Raw genomic sequence first — 16,677 nt, 5'->3', positions numbered from 1 at the left:
GGACCCTGGGGAGTAAGTTCACAGCTCCCTGAATGTAGTGACATGGGTGGGTAGGATAGTGAAGAAGGATTTTAGCTTGTTTGTTTTTATAGTCAGAGATATTTAGTAGAAGAGATTAACTGTACTAGAGGTCGGCCAGTGAGAACAGCAAGAAGAGTTTTAAAAGAAGACAACTTTACAGGGTGGGCATCAGAGGAGTGGGTGACAGAATAGAGGGAGACAGAGTAGGAAGGCTTTGGCTCAATGGGGCTTCAGTGATAAAGGGTCGAGGCCAGGAAGGTTATCTATTTAGAATACAAACAGAAAGTACTGTACGTGTGTGAGGCCGGTTTTCTGTGCTCAGCGTCAGATATGGGAGGATCTGGAGACTCCCAGCCTCCCAGATGGCCACATCTGCACCAGGTATGTTGAGCTGCAGCTCCTTAGGGATCACGTTAGGGAACTGGAGATGAAGCTCGATGACCTTCGTCTGGTCTGGGAGAGTGAGGAAATGACAGGGAGGAGCTATAGGCAAGTAGTTACACCATGGCCTCAGGAAACAGGTAAGTGGGTAACAATCAGGAGAGGGAAGGGCAGGAGTCAGATACTAGATAGTACCCCTGTGGATGTCCCCCTTAACAATAAGTACTCCTATTTGAGTACTGTTGAGGGAGACGGCCTACCTGGGGGAAGCAACAGTAGTCACGCCTCTGACACAGAGTCTGGCCCTGTGGCTCAGAAGGGTAGGGAAAGGAAGAGAATGGCGGCAGTGATAGGGGACTCTATTGTTAGGGGGTCAGACAGGCGATTCTGTGGATGGTAGTTTGCCTCCCAGGTGCCAGGGTCCGGGGTATTTCTGATCTTGTCCAAGATATTTTGAAGGAAGGAGAGCAGCCAGAGGTCGTGGTACATAATGGTACCAATGACATAGGTAGGAAAAGGGAGGAGGTCCTGAAAGCAGACTACAAGGAGTTAGGTAGAAAGTTGAGAAGCAGGAACTCAAAGACAGTAATCTCGGGATTACTGCCTGTGCCATGTGACAGTGAGTATAGGAATAGAATGAGGTGGAGGATAAGTGTATGGCTGAGGGATTGGAGCAGGGGGTAGGGGTTCAGATTTCAGAATCATTGGGACCTCTTCTGGGGCAGGAATGACCTGTACAAAAAGGATGGGTTGCACTCGAATCTGAGGGGGACCAATATCCTACTGGGGTGGTTTACAAAGGCTATTGGGGAGAGTTTAAACTAGAATTGCTGGGGGTAGGAACGGAACTGAAGTGACAGAGGAAAGGGAGATTGGCTCACAAATAGAGAAAGCTTGGAGACAGTGTGAAAGGGAGGATAGGCCAATGATAGAGAAGGGATGCACTCAGACCGATGGTTTGAGATGTGTCTATTTTAATGTGAGGAGTATTATGAATTAAGTGGATGAGCTTGGAGCTATGATGTTGTGGCCATTACAGAGACTTGGATGGTGCAGGGGCAGGAATGGCTACTTCAAGTGCCAGGCTTTAGATGTTTTAGAAAGGACAGAGAGGGAGACAAAAGAGGTGGGGGCATGGCACTATTGATCAGGGATAGTGTCACGGCTGCAGAAAAGGAGGAAGTCATGGAGGGGTTGTCTATGGAGTCTCTGTGAGTGGAAGTTAGGAATAGGTAGGGGTCAATAACTCTACTGTGTGTTTTCTATTGAACACCGAATAGTAACAGGGACTGACTTTGAGCAGCAGATAGGGAGACAGATTCTGGAAAGGAGTAATAATAACAGGGTTGTTGTGGTGGGAGATTTTAATTTTCCAAATACAGGTGTCCCCCACTTTTCGAACGTTCGCTTTACTAAACCTCGCTGTTACGAAAGACCTATATTATTTACCTGTTTTCGCTAACAGAAGGTGTTTTCGCTGTTACGAAAAAGGCAGCGTGTGAAAAAAGGCGGCGCGCGATAAAAGGCAGCGCGCGCCCTGAACAGCCAAGCTCCTCCCCCGGAACTGCATTCTAGCTGGCATTGCTTAAACATGTGTCTGTGAGCAGCCATTAGCAAGATGAGTTCTAAGGTATCGGCAAAGCCTAAAAGAGCTCGTAAGGGTGTTACACTTAGCGTAAACTACACATAATTGGGCGTTTCGATCGTGGTGAATGAAGTAAGGACAAAGTGAGTTTGGCTTGTGGAAGTTGAGGAAGATGATGTTGAAGAGGTTTTGGCATCCCATGACCAAGAACTGATAGATGAAGAGCTGATGCAATTGGAAGAGGAAAGGATAACAATCAAAACTGAATGCAGTAGCGAACGGACCGAAAGTGAAGTCGTCCAGGAACTGAAAGTGAAGCAACTGCATGAGATTTTTGCCGCAATGATTGCAGAAAAGTACGACTTTAATTTTGAAAGGGTACGTAGGATTAGGCCATATTTGCAGGATGGTTTGAGTGCTTACAAAGAACTGTATGATAGAAAAATGCGCGAGGCTAAGCAGTCAAGCGTACTGTCATTTTTCAAGCCTTCCACATCAGCCACAGCAGACGACGAACCTCGACCTTTGACGTTGAGGCAGGCAGACATAGAGGAAGATGACCTGCCTGCCCTGATGGAAACAGGCGACGATGAGATGACACCCCAGTGTCCCACCACCCCAACCCCTGGGCCGCGGACCGATACATTGCCGCAGAGAATGCAGCGGTAGCCGGGACGCACCCAACACATCTTTAAGAAAAACGCCGAAATAAACAAGTTAATTAATTAGGTGCCGCCCGGCACGGAAATGTCGGCCCAGATCAGAGGCAACGCATTCAGCAATCGCCCCTGATCTGGGCCGACATTTACGTGCCGGGTGGCACCTAATTAATTAGCTTGTTTATTTCGGCATTTTTCTTAAAGATGTGCTGGGTGCGTCTCGGCCACCACTGTATGTCTGCATTCTTCACGGCCCGGTATCGGTCGGCAGCCTGGAGGTTGGGTCCACTGCACCACCCCAGCCTCCGACGACTCAGCTTAATACACCATCATCAGTGTGCTCGGCGCTGTCTTCTCGATTGCAGTAAGTGATACTACACTGTACATACATTATTTCTACTTTATATAGGCTGTGTATTTTTATGTGTTATTTGGTATGATTTGGCAGCTTCATAGATTAAAGGTTACTGGAGAGAGTGTTTCTGCCAAGAGCGCTTGCGCCGTGTTTCTGCCGAGAGCGCTTGCGTGAGATTTTTGCTACGGAGAACAGTGCGGCAATGATTGTAGAAAAGTATTTCTAATTTATATAGGCTGTGTATTTATCATATCATTCCTGCTTTTACTATATGTTAGTTATTTTAGGTTTTATGTGCTATTTGGCATGATTTGGTAGGTTATTTTTTGGGTCTGCGAACACTCACAAATTTTCCCCACATAAATAAATGGTAATTGCTTCTTCACTTTTCGACATTCCAGCTTATGAACCGTTTCATAGGAACACTCTACCTTCGGATGGCGGGGGAAACCTGTATTGATTGGCATCTCCCTAGAGCAAGGAGTTTAGATGGGGTGGAGTTTGTTAGGTGTGTTCAGGAAGGTTTCTTCACACAATATATAGATAAGCCTACAAGAGGAAAGGCTGTATTTGATCTGGTATCGGGAAATGAACCTGGTCAGGTGTCAGGTATTTCACTGGGAGAGCATTTTGGTGATGGTGATCACAATTCTATCTCCTTCACCACAGCATTGGAGAGGGATAGGAGCAAACAAGCCAGGGAAACATTCAATTAGAGTAAGGGGAAATATGAGGCTATCAGGCAGGAACTTGGAAGCATAAATTGGGAACAGATGTTCTCAGGGAAACATACGGAAGAAATGCAGCAAATGTTCAGGGGATATTTGTGTGGCTTTCTGCATAGATACATTAAAATAAGCTAGGGAAAGGATGGTAGGGTACAGGAACCATGGTATACAAAGGCTGTTGTAAAGCTACTCAAGAAGAAAAGAAGAGCTTACGAAGGGTTCAGAAAACCTGGTAATGTTGAGACCTAGAAGATTATAAGGCAAGCAGGAAGGAGCTTAAGAATGAAATTAGGAGAGCCAGGTGGGGCCATGAGAAGGCCTTGGCGGACAGGATTAAGGAAAACCCCAAGGTGTTCTACAATTATGTGAAGAGCAAGAGGATAAGACGCGAGACAGTAGGACCAATCAAGTGTGACAGTGGAAAAGTGTGCATGGAATGGGAGGAAATGGCAGATGTAATTAATGAGTACTTTGCTTCAGTATTCACTACGGAAAAGGATCTTGGTGATTGTAGGAATGACTTGTAGAAGATTGAAAAGCTTGAGCATGCAGATATTAAGGAAGAGGATGTGCTGGAGCTTTTGGAAAGCATCAAGTTGGATAAGTCACCGGGACCGTACAGGATGTACCCCAGGCTACTGTGGGAAGCAAGGGAGGAGATTGCTGAGCCTCTGGCGATGGTCTTTGCATCATCAAAGAGGATAGGAGAGGTTCCGGAGGACTGGAGGGTTGCAGATGTTGTTCCCTTATTCAAGAAAGGGAGTAGGGATAGCTCAGGAAATTATAGACCAGTGAGTCTTACTTCAGTGGTTGATAAGTTGATAGAGAAGATTCTGGGAGGCAGGATTTATGAACATTTGGAGAGGCATAATATGATTAGGAATAGTCAGCATGGCTTTGTCAAAGGCAGGTTATGCCTTACAAGCCTGATGGAATTTTTTGGGGATGTGACTAAACACATTGATGAAGGTAAAGCCGTAGATGTAGTGTATATGGATTTCAGCAAGGCATTTGACAAGGTACCCCATGCAAGGCTTATTAAGAAAGTAAGGAGGCATGGGATCCAAGAGGACATTGCTTTGTGGATCCAGAATTGGCTTGCCCACAGAAGGCAAAGAGTGGTTGCAGACAGGGTCATATTCTGTATGGAGGCCGTTGACCAGTGGTGTGCCTCAGTGATCTGTTCTGGGACCCCTACTCTTTGTGATTTTTAGAAATGACTTGGATGAGGAAGTGGAGGGATGGGTCGGTAAATTTGCTGATGGCACAAAGGTTGGGGATGGTGTGGATAGTGTGGAGGGTTGTCAGAGGTTACAGTGGGACATTGATAGGATGCAAAACTGGGCTGAGAAGTGGCAGATGGAGTTCAACCCAGATGTTTGAGGTGGTTCATAGTGGTAAGTCAAATATGATGGCAGAATATAGCATTAATGGCAAGACTCTTGGCAGTGTGGACGATCGGAGAGATCTTGGGGTCTGAGTCCATATGACACTCAAAGCTGCTGTGCAGGTTGACACTGTGGTTAAGAAGGCATATGGTGCATTGGCCTTTATCGATCATGGGATTGAGTTTAAGAGCCGAGAGGTAACGTTGCAGCTACAGAGGACCCTGGTCAGACCCCACTTGGAGTACCGTGCTCAATTCTGGTCGCCTTACTGCAGGAAGGATGTGGAAACCATAGAAATGGTTCATAGGAAATTTACAAGGATGTTGCCTGGATTGGGGAGAATGCCTTATGAGAATAGGTTGAGTGAACTCAGCCTTTTCACTTTGGAGCAATGAAGGGTGAGAGGTGACCTGATAGAGGTGTACAAGATAATGTGAGCTATTGATCGTGTGGATAGTCAGAGGTTTTTTCCCAGGGCTGAAATAGCGAGCGCGAGAGGGCATCATTTTAAGGTGCTTGGAAGTAGGTACAGAGGAGATGTCAGGGGTAATTTTTTTTACGCAGAGAGTGGTGAGTGCATGGAATGGGCTGCCAATGGTGGTGGTGGAGGCGGAAACGATAGGGTCTTTTAACAGACTCCTGGATGGATACATGGAGCTTAGAAAAATAGAGAGCTTTGGGTAAGCCTAGGCCGTTCTAAGGTAAGAACATGTTCAACACAGCTTTGTGGGCTGAAGGGCCTGTATTGTGCTGTAGGTTTTCTATGTTTCTGTTAGACATTGGTCAGGTCACACTGAACTATTATGTCCATTTCTGGTCAGCACACTATAAGAAAGGAGGTAGTAGAGTGAAAAAAAATGCAGAAGAAATTCACCAGGATCTTCCCTGGAATAGACAGCTTTATTTACAAAGAGAGAAGGGGATTATTCGGGGCTGCAGGAGGCTGAAGGGTGACCCTTTAGAGGGGCACAGAACTGGTGGTTATTCGGTCTCTTTCCAAGCATAGGAGAGTTTGAAGCTGGGGGCCATGGATTTATGATGAGAGAAATTCTGAGAGGCAAGTGATGGGTATATGGAATAAATTGACAGAGGAAGTGGCAGATGTAGACACAATCACAGCATTTAGAAAACATTTGGACGTGAACATGGCAGGAAAGGATTAGGGGAATATGGGCTAATGCAGCAAAACAGGATTAATCCAGATAGGCATTTTAGTCAGCAAGAACGTGCGAGGCTGCAGAGACTCTTTCAGTGCTGCTATGTGTTTATAGTGTTCCTATAAATACCATTCATACCTTAGAGGAATCCTTTTTAATGTTGCAAAAGTTTTGGTAAAATTCATTTACTGCCTCTAAAAGTCATCATGACTGGGAAAATCTGATGGAAAATCTTCGGCAGATTTACACATGTAGGTCACGCTTGAATATTTATTTGAATACTGTAAGCTTCTTAATGGATAGTGAGTGTGCTGAAACAAGAGTTCTTTGAAAATATGAATAAATCCCAAAGCAAATGGCCAGATGCTGAGATTCATTTGTTTGTTTCATCAGAGCTTTCAGCCAAGTCAGCATCTCTGGATTTCTCTGGTCTTTGGCACTGTTACCAAAAGGCTAAGGGTGAGTTCCAGTTTCTTCACCATTTACACTGGGGATAATCTGAGTGTAACTAAACATGGGTGGAATTGTAAACTGCTCCAAAAGGCCAACTTTGGGTTGTAAGCAATCTGATTAGCCCAAATAACAGGGAAAATTTTCTTGGTTGAATTAGCAGTTCCTTAAATCTCCACTGAGATTTAAACTCTGAAAAAGAAATTTGACCATGAAAAAGAATTGAATAAATAACAAGTGCTCTGGGTATCTGTGATCCTGTTGCATGACTAACACAGTTTCAACTATTTGAAATCAAACCAACCCATTTATTCTTCTGAGAAGTGGCCAACAAAGTAAAACTGGTTGAATTTTCTGTTGACTCTTTAAACATCACATATTAAGTGAATCTTACATTGCATTGATACTTGTTTCATTTTAACGGATAACTATAACAGTGTCACAAACAAGAGAAAATCTGCAGATGCTGGAAATCCAGGCAATGCACACAAAATGCTGAAGAGAACTGATGAAAAGTCTTGGCCCGAAACATCAATTATTTATTCTTTTCCATAGATGCTGCCTGGCCTGCTGTGTTCTTCTGGCATTTTGTGTGTGTTGCTATAACAGTGTATTGAGTGTCATGGGTTTTTTTGAACATGTTTGTTTTCTCAATGCTTTAAGCCTTTACATTCTAATCTCCAGTAAATACTTATTCAGTTCAGCTTCAGGAGCTGATTACCACACTTCTATAGGAAACATGTTCTGCAAATTAAATTCTTTACAGGAAGAGGGTGGCTTTTTATGCTCAGCCTCCAAGTGTGGGCTGTTAATTTTGTATTCAATTGCTTGTTCTGAGTGGGAACAATCCAAGAATGTTCATATCACATTATACAAGCATTTCAATGGTTTGGAATCTTTCAATTCTCTTTTAAACTCTTCAGTTTTATGTACCCCCCCCCCCCAGTGAATTATGTGACTACTTTTTCATAGCTTTACTAATCCAGAGTATTCAGTATTGTCTCCAAAGAGTTATCATTCTTTTTAAGGAATTGAACTGGAGACTATGTCATGCCCAGATCTGAGTTTACAAATGAACCATATAAGGTTAATAAAATTTCCCTCAGCGCATAGTTAAATCCAGGCATTATAATACATTGTTGGCTGTTTAGTAACAGCTTCACATTGATAAAATACTCTCATCAAGTGAGTAGTAATTACTCAGAAATCCACCTCATTTTTTTCTGTAAAGAGACATCCAATTATTGTGCATACACATTACATGCTGCTTGTTTCATTCTCCGTAATGTTCACTGATACGTATTAAAATACACCCACCATTTAGCCATCCTTTCCTGTTATTAAATCCTTTGAATTCTATCAATCTTTCCCTTGCTTATCACATTGCAACTTAACTTGATGTCAGGAACTTTTATAAATATGACTTTTTGGAGCATTTCTGTGTAGTACAGTTCCAGAGCAGAACCTTTGGGAATTCTGTTATTACTCTTCCACAACAGCTCATTCCATTCGCTATTAGATGTAATTTTTATTACTTTGTCAGTTTTCAGAAAGCTAATTCATCCCTCCCATATTGAACAAAGAATATAGATATTTTTCTTACCGTTATCTTAGATTCTAAGTTTTGCGGCGACACAAATAGTGAGCCTATCTGTATTTGCTGTTATTGCAGCATATATCACCGAGCAATTTCTGATGGTCTGCATATTAGAATATAGGAAGATGCTGCCTTGTCAGTTTATTCATTTACGGAATACATGTGAACTGAGCACATACCAGTAAACTTGGCATTAAAGACATGCTACTTTTCCCCTCAATATCAATTTAACAAACATGGAAACTTTGGGGTATTCTTTTCAAGAGTAAGTAAATTTGTAACAATATGAGTTACCCTAATTAGTTTTGCGTGTTGGCACATGGCCAAGTGGTTAAGGTGTTCGTCTAGTGATTTGAAGGTCACTAGTTCGATCCTTGGCTGAGGCAGAGTGTGTGTCCTTGAGCAAGGCACTTAACCACACATTGCTCTGCAACGACACCAGTGCCAAGCTGTATGGGTCCTAACGCCCTTCCCTTGGACAACATCGGTGGCGTGGAGAGGGGACTGCTGGTCTTCCATACAACCTTGCCCAGGCCTGCGCCCTGGAAACCTTCCAGGGTGCAAATCCATGGTCTCATGAGTCTAACAGATGCCTATAATAATAATTAGTTTCAAACAATTGCCTTTCAAGGAAAATCTTGCCTACTGGTGTACAGTTTTATTCACTTAAATATACCACATGAGAGTTTCTTAAAGTTGTACATGAGTTAACATTTAATTAATTATTCCACCTCTGGTTCTACATTCTGGATTTCTCAATAAGATTGTTTGATGGGAATAATCCATAATCTGTCTTGTTCACAGATATCAAAATAAATTCCTTGATGCAAGACAGTACCTGTAATTATAGCAAAATGTTCTGACAACTGTAAATGTAATGAATAGTGAATTTCATTCATTCACTATTAATTACAAATGAGAAATTTGAACCATTGTGCAGATTTTTTAAATGCACAAAGCAGGAATAAGACTGATTCTGCTGAGTTCTTAATATGATGGCAATAATTTCCAGTTGAAAACTTACAACTGCAACTCTCCCAGGTGTGATACACATTTGTGAAGTTGACATTTTCTGTTTTTTATGAAAATACAGCACTCATCTCCAAGTTAGCGCATTAATGTACAACCCATGACATTTTATAAACTCTTCATAAAATATACAGCAAACCCCTTAACAGGTCAGCCAGAAGATTGTAATTAGGTTCCCTCATGGGAAGGTGATGCGTCAATCTCTCTGCATGTTATACTTATACACATTTCCCATATCATTTTTGCAACTTTTCCTGGTATATATGTTTTGTAGCCTGGGGAAAAGTACACACTCAGGACAGCAAATACTTATTCGGGTTTTAATTCCTTTATCTGTTTTAGATGTTTAAGTGCCAGAAGAGGATCGCAAAACAAAACAAACGAATTTACAACCAGTTCCTGCCATTACAATCTCAGTTTAACTTTCGATCCACACCCTTGTGTATCGACAAATTGCGAATGCAGTATAAAAAATACATAAAGCAAACCACACAAAACTAATACAGAACTAATATGGTAGTGGTAATTCTCAAGGAACACAATACAAACAACATTAGAATCCCACCAACCCTGTATCTTATACATAACAGTGAAAAATGTAAGCAAATACATCTCATTTAAGACATACACATGTGCTGAACAGAGACTAAACATTCATGTTACGCTGTTACATGCACTATCAGTCATGATACAATAAAAGTTAGACAAAAGGTACACTTTGGCACAACCTTTACAAGATATTGCCTGGCAGTTAAATTACAGGAAGACTGACCTACTTGGCCGGTAAGGAACTTTGCATAAGCCACGCTGTCCAGCGCCGATGCCTTCACTCGTGAAAATCTAAAGCATCCACATGTAAAACATGCCAAATTACCGATACTCTCGATTCACCAACAAGCATAAACGAATTCACATGGATCTCGTCAATTAATACTCACCATTCCTCACCATAGCCAGCATCTCTGGGAGGAACTTAATCCCAAAGCCCCACCAGCTTCTTCTGCAGAAAACAAAAGTGGCCTCCCCACTATCCTGCGCATGCGTAATGACATCACCGTCTCCACTTAAAGGCACAACTACTCTAGCATTACCCGGATGGATGCCTAAGTACACTTATAACGATAATGAATAAGATTCGACGATCACCCGGTTATATATGGACAGTTCTCCAAAATCTTGTCAAAGTTCCTATCTTTGCAATGTAATTCTTAATGGCTTGAACTGACATTATTTAGACAATTCTTCATAACTTTTTCTCTTTCTCTCCTTTTTTTTAAAACCACCTTGCCAATCCTTCCATATAATAGAATATTTCCGAAACATGAGTTACAATGAGGAGTTGCCTCATTTCCTTTTCAATAATGTAGGAGTTTCCGAGTTGCAGGAACACAAGGGGTAATGTTACAACATCAACTTCTGATAAACAAAATGAAGGCTGTATTGAAAGCTTGGATAAATGTTGCACAATACTTATTAACAATTTAACACTGTGTTCCACGACATTCAAGTTGTTGTCGTTTTTAGCTGTAATAATCAAAACTTCACATCTGGTATATGCTGCTAATGTTTAGAGCCCTCCTGAGAGCACAAGACCAGAGAATTAAACTTATATGGTTCAGAGTTCACTTAAATATTTCTCATTTCTATGTTATTTTTAGATTTCTATCAACGATTTGGTCAGTTTTCCAAACTTACTCAATATTTACTAATTTTAGTGTGGATGACCTTTAATGTTTACAGTACTAAACAGGAAGTATAATAATGGGAAACAGTGATTCCTTGTTGTAATTTCCTTATCTAGTTTTTGCTTCTTGCCTGAATCTGGAAGTTAAGTTTAGAAAAACTCATATGGCTACAGGGATTTTTAAAAGTTTTTTCCCAGCACAGCCAAAGCTTTGGGAATGCATCTCCAAAACAAAAACATACAAATTGATTTATTAGGATCTTCTTAACTCTATAATGCTGTATTTGCAATATGTACTTTTTTTTGCACCAAAATAAATTTTAACTCCCAAAAAAAGTTAGAGGTTCCTTTCACATTTATTTGATATATTCTGTCACTTACTGGGTTTAAATGAACCTATATGTCATTGAAGGTTCTCAGTCATCCAGGTCATTGAATATCAAGCAGTTGTAAATCAAGGCAACTGGACTTGCTGTGTTATCTAGAAGACATTTTGCCTCTTCATAGTTAAGCTCATCAAATGCCTAGAAATATAATATCTTATTTTGTTTTCGTACTGGTACAGGAGCAATTCATAGACTAAATGTGATACTTAATAGGGGAATCATCAGAAACAATGTAATTCTCTAATAACTGCAAATATCTCCATAGGAATATGCTCTACATATGATCATTATGAATGCTGTACATATGAATTTTGTACTTAAAAACAACTAAAGTGCAAATTTCCATACCGTTTTCAATGCACTGCTTGTTCATCATTGGTGCAAGAATACGTTGGGACAGTGAAATTGGACAGAAGCCATGAATTGCCTTAATTCTGTTGGTGCCGTTGAAAATAAGTGGGACAGCAGTGAACACACAAACAGAGTAGGCCATCCATCTGTAAGGAGTAGTCAGTCACTTGGGAAAAGAGCATCAGAGCTAATCACATCATGATAAATGTATTTTTGTAATACAGTTGACTTTTGTTGTCTCTGCCCAACAAATGGAAGGACATTATTTCACTCCATCATGCAATGGCATCTGAATGAATAAGCGAACGCTAAGTAGGAACACACTTTGTAACTGCAACGAAGTGTGTATTGATTCATATTCTCTGTTTATACAATGGCGCTCAATGTGAATTTAACTTTTCTAACACCATGAAACTTCCTTATACTTCTCTTCAACCTGTTTGAGTGCTTGTAAATACTGTTCAAAGACTGGAATATTTCCCTGCTAATTGTATCTTGCTCTACAGTGGCAGAGATAATTCTAGAGTGGCTTATGGCCCATTCTCAAGTAGCACTAGAGCAGGGCAAGAACAGAGGCATGTGATGACCGAAGTCTTTTCCAGATCCGATGAATTGCAATGTTAACTCATTCCCACTTCACAGATGTTCATAACCATTGAAGATTTCCAACACATCCTGTGTTTATCCTAAAGCATGGACTGCACTAGATACCTTTGGACACCAGCCACTGCAATATTATTAGGCCCTGGAAAATCTGGGAACTGAGCTACTAGATTCTAAAAAGCCTGTGCAACAGCATGCATCAACTCATTTTAGGATTGGAACTGTAACCCAGCATGATGTCCCTTCAGCCTCTTCTGGCTGTCAGATGAAGTGATCAGTCTCAGCTTAACTCTTAGTAAGGAGGGACATAAATGATAAAACTTGACACTGATTTTTCTTCCTTATGTGAAAATTTGGGGAAAATGCTATTAGTATAGTAGATGTGATAGACTGCTATCTTAGCTTGGAATTGGAATTCAGACACAATGATGAGGGCAGGAGAGAAAGTTATTGTCTACCTCACTATGCTGTGCTAGAATGCAGAGACCAAGCTCAAAAAAATATTACCCCAATTCCTCTGAAAACAAAATAGAATAACTTCACATTAACAAAACAAGTCAGTTGTTTCTAATTCGTTCATCTATCATTATTCATCCAACAATAACTTGTAGTCTCATACAGCAATGGGGAGTAAGTAGTTACATATTCATACCATGCTTTGAAAAAGTATTCAGCCATCACAACTATTTTCACATTTTACAGTCCCATTATATAAAGTTGAAATATATTGAAGCAGAGTTTTCTGAGCTAATCTCAGATCTCAGATGTGCATCATCTCAAATCAAAAGAAAAATTCCAAAACCAGTTTACAAATTGTTAAAAATTAGAAACTAAAATTGTGAGGCTGAAGAAGTTTTCATCCCCTTTGTAATTACTATGATAACTTTCCTTAGGTACAAAACTGTATACTACCTTACCCACTCATCCAATTTGTTGATGTAGAAAATTTGAAGATCACCTGAATAAATACCCCTCTCTGTGTAAGTCCAGTAATATGGTAGATTTTCAACAGACCAAACCAAAATGAAAACAGAGGAACATTCAAGGCAAATCAGGGAAATGCTAACAGAGAAGCACAAATCTAGGGAAGGATACAAGACTATCTCAAAGGCACTGAACATACCTCGGTGCTTAGTGCAGTCAATCGTGAAAAAGTGGAAAAATATGAAACTACAGCCACACTGTCTAGGTCAGCCCATCCCTCTAAACTTAGTTGCCAGAAAAGAGTGTCGCTTGTAAGAAAAGCTACTGTGATGCCAACCGTCACTCTGAGTGAGCTGCAGAAGTCAGTGACTGCAACTAGAGATGAGGTTCATGGCTCCACAATCTCTAAGGACTCGCACAAAAAGGGTTTTAATGGAAGAGTGGTAAGGAAGAAGCTCTGGCTGAAAAAAAAAGCATATCCTTGCCTGCAAAGACTTTGCAAAATATCACTTAGAAGATACTGTAAAGATGTTGAAGAAGGTCTTGTGGTCGGATGGGACTAAAGTGGAACATTTTTACCGCAACACTGTGGAGTACGTGTGGCATAAATCTAATACTGCACATCAGCCAGGTAACACCATTCCTACTGTATAGTGGAGGTAGCATCGTACTACGGGACACACATGAACTGCTGGAGAAACTAACTCAGCAGGCCAGGCTGCACCTATGGAAAAAGAGTAAGCAGTCGACATTTTAGGCCGAGACCTTTCATCAAGTTCTGATGAAGGGACTCAGCCTGAAACGTCAACTGCTTACTCTGCAAATAAAATTTTTCAGTTAAATTGATCAAAATCCCTGATAGTAATACTCATTTATGTGAACACAGGGTTGAGGACCGGGGACTGTAAGTATTCTGTTAGAAGGATACTCCCTCATCTTAGCTTTACACTTCAGAGTGTTTTATTGTCACTTGGATGAGTTATGACATTTGTTATTCCTGCCCCCAATGCAACACAGGTAAAGCAAGGTGCCTAGGGACCCAAACCTTATTTAGCTTATTAAATAAAATTGTAAGAACCCTGGCCAGAGTCAAGCCAGACCAACCAGTTGTTTACAAAAATATGAAGAAGTCTCAACGTGAAGCATTGGTTCTATTTCTCTTTCTGTGGCTATTAACTGCCTGATCTCCTGGTCATTTTCTGGTCTTACTTCGGATTTCCAGTTTCTGTAATTTTGATGCTCAGAGTTATTGTCATTTGACTTCATTGCCAGTGTTAGTGTAACCAGCAAAGAGCCTCCACGCACTGGTAAGACGAGAGTGGGAGCAGAGACTGGGAGCCAGTTCTGAACTGATTCTCGGAGGAGTGGACTCTCGGGGTGTGGGCACCAAGGAGGAAGCCTTAGCTGTTGAGCTGGGGGAGCCTCGTACCCTAGCAGCCTTCACTCTGATCCTGGCTACCCAGCTTCAACCCCAACTATGTGCATTGGGCTTGAGAATCAGGACAATTCTTAGCCTTCAGCACAGATTAAGTTTGGTTTGGCTTCAGTTATGTTGAGTCAGTCGGATTTTAATTAAAAGCTTGTGCAAACTTTTCTCTGCCAGATGATTTCATCCATTGATATCAATGGACTTCCTATACAAGTTCAGCAGACAGAATCTCTTTGCTTTGAATTGCCCATGAATACTGCAGCACAGATTTCCCAAGGCCAGTGCTCTGTTGTCAGAAGACTTTCTCCGCTGTTATCAAAGCTTCCCTTAGATTTCAGTGTAGTTTCCAATGTGTTTTACTTTACTGGGCATTGTATTATAGATGTGTTGTAATGGATAAATTTCAATGGAGAAGGCTGATTTAGGCTTGTACTTATTTTGTCTGTGAATTGCAAAGACTTCTTTGTTGTTTAACAAAACTCATTATCCCAATGTCAGGATGCATTCAAAAATGAAAAAGAAACCTGAAATTCATGCTGACACATACAGTAAGTATTCTGTTAAATTACTACATTTAAAATGTAATTGTAACAGTTTAATTGGCAAAGACACCCTGAGTCTTTCCCCTCCCCCATTCTCCCCACTGGCCCATCACCCACACAATCCTCCCAGTGGTTCTCCTTGCCAGTTCTCTCCTTTCATCCCACGTTTCACAATCCTATCCTGTTCCATCATCTTCAGCCCCTTTGTCACTTCTACCTACCATCTCCCAGTTTCTGACATCATTCCTACCCTCACCTTCCTATCACATCCCTCACCTGATTCAACTATCGCTTGCCAATTCTTCCTCCACCCCTTTCATCCTCCTTTTTACACTGATACCCCCTTGACCTGAAGGATCTGCTGTCCATTTGTCTCCAATGGATTCTGCCTGAGCCGCTGAGTTCTGTCAGCACCTCTTGTGTGGCTCCAGATTCCAGCATCTACAATCTCTTACGAAGGGTGATTGATAAGTTCATGGCCTAAGGTAGAAGGAGTTCAACTTTAGAAAATCTAGCACATCTATTTTTCAACATAGTCCCCTCCTACATGTACACACTTAGTCCAGCGGTCACAGAGCATACGGATCCCTTCTTCATAGAAGTGGTCCACAGCAGGGGTGATTGATAAGTTCGTGGCCTAAGGTAGAAGGAAATGAGTTATTAACTTCAAACTTTCTGCATTTTTACTCAGAGTTGAATTGCACGTGCATGTAACAAGAGCGTCTTGGACCTCCAGGTGGTCCACAGCAAGGGTGATTGATAAGTTCGTGGCCTAAGGTAGAAGGAGAGAAGTTATACAGCTTTCATTACATGCACGTGCAGTTCAACTCTGAGTGAAAGTGAAGAAAGTTTTAAGTTTCTCCTCATCTCCTTCCACTTTAGTCCATGAACTTATCAATCACCCCTGCTATGGACCACTTCTGGAGGTCCAAGACGCCGACTTCTACAAAGAAGGGATCCGTATGCTCCACGACCGCTGGACTAAGTGTGTAAATGTAGGAAAAATAAATGTGCTAGGTTTTCTAAAATTGACTCCTTCTACCTTCGGCCACGAACTTATCAATCACCCCTCATCTATCTCTATTAAAAGTAGAATAGTCAGTAAAGATATTAATTGCTGTCATCACTTACTACGTTTCATATTGCATGATGTGCATCAGAGTAGCCCCTGATTATTCTGACATTCCTTTTGTCGACCTTAATCTAACTCCCTTTTCCTGACATGGGTAAAATTAGCCAGGCAATGAGTCCTTTGGTTGCCAGCCTCCTGGAGAGCCCTCTTCAGGAACAAAGAGGAAAGACAGCTGTGCTCCAGTTCCGATGTTCTAAATCTTTGCTTCAATAGAGCAGCATGCTTCCCAGTAGTGAGAGTTTTGGTTAATTCAGTCTCCTCTGTCTTGTTTATGAC

General features: G+C 41.4%; 1 long non-coding RNA gene across 1 annotated transcript in view; it reads right to left on the bottom strand.

Moving 5' to 3' along the window:
* The window catches only part of LOC134348941 (uncharacterized), a 37,055-nt gene extending 26,714 nt beyond the window's left edge, over positions 1-10,341 (bottom strand). The window contains exons 1-2 of the long non-coding RNA XR_010018531.1: positions 10,289-10,341; positions 10,123-10,190 (exon numbers count right to left, since the gene is read on the bottom strand). This is a non-coding gene — a long non-coding RNA (uncharacterized LOC134348941). The remainder of the gene's footprint in view (positions 1-10,122; positions 10,191-10,288) is intronic.
* Between the last annotated feature and the right edge of the window lie 6,336 nt (positions 10,342-16,677).

This window comes from Mobula hypostoma, chromosome 7 (assembly GCF_963921235.1).
Source record: "Mobula hypostoma chromosome 7, sMobHyp1.1, whole genome shotgun sequence".
Classification (NCBI taxonomy): domain Eukaryota; kingdom Metazoa; phylum Chordata; class Chondrichthyes; order Myliobatiformes; family Myliobatidae; genus Mobula; species Mobula hypostoma.
Note: the sequence above shows the minus strand (reverse complement) of the source record. Positions and strands in the feature narration are given on the sequence as shown.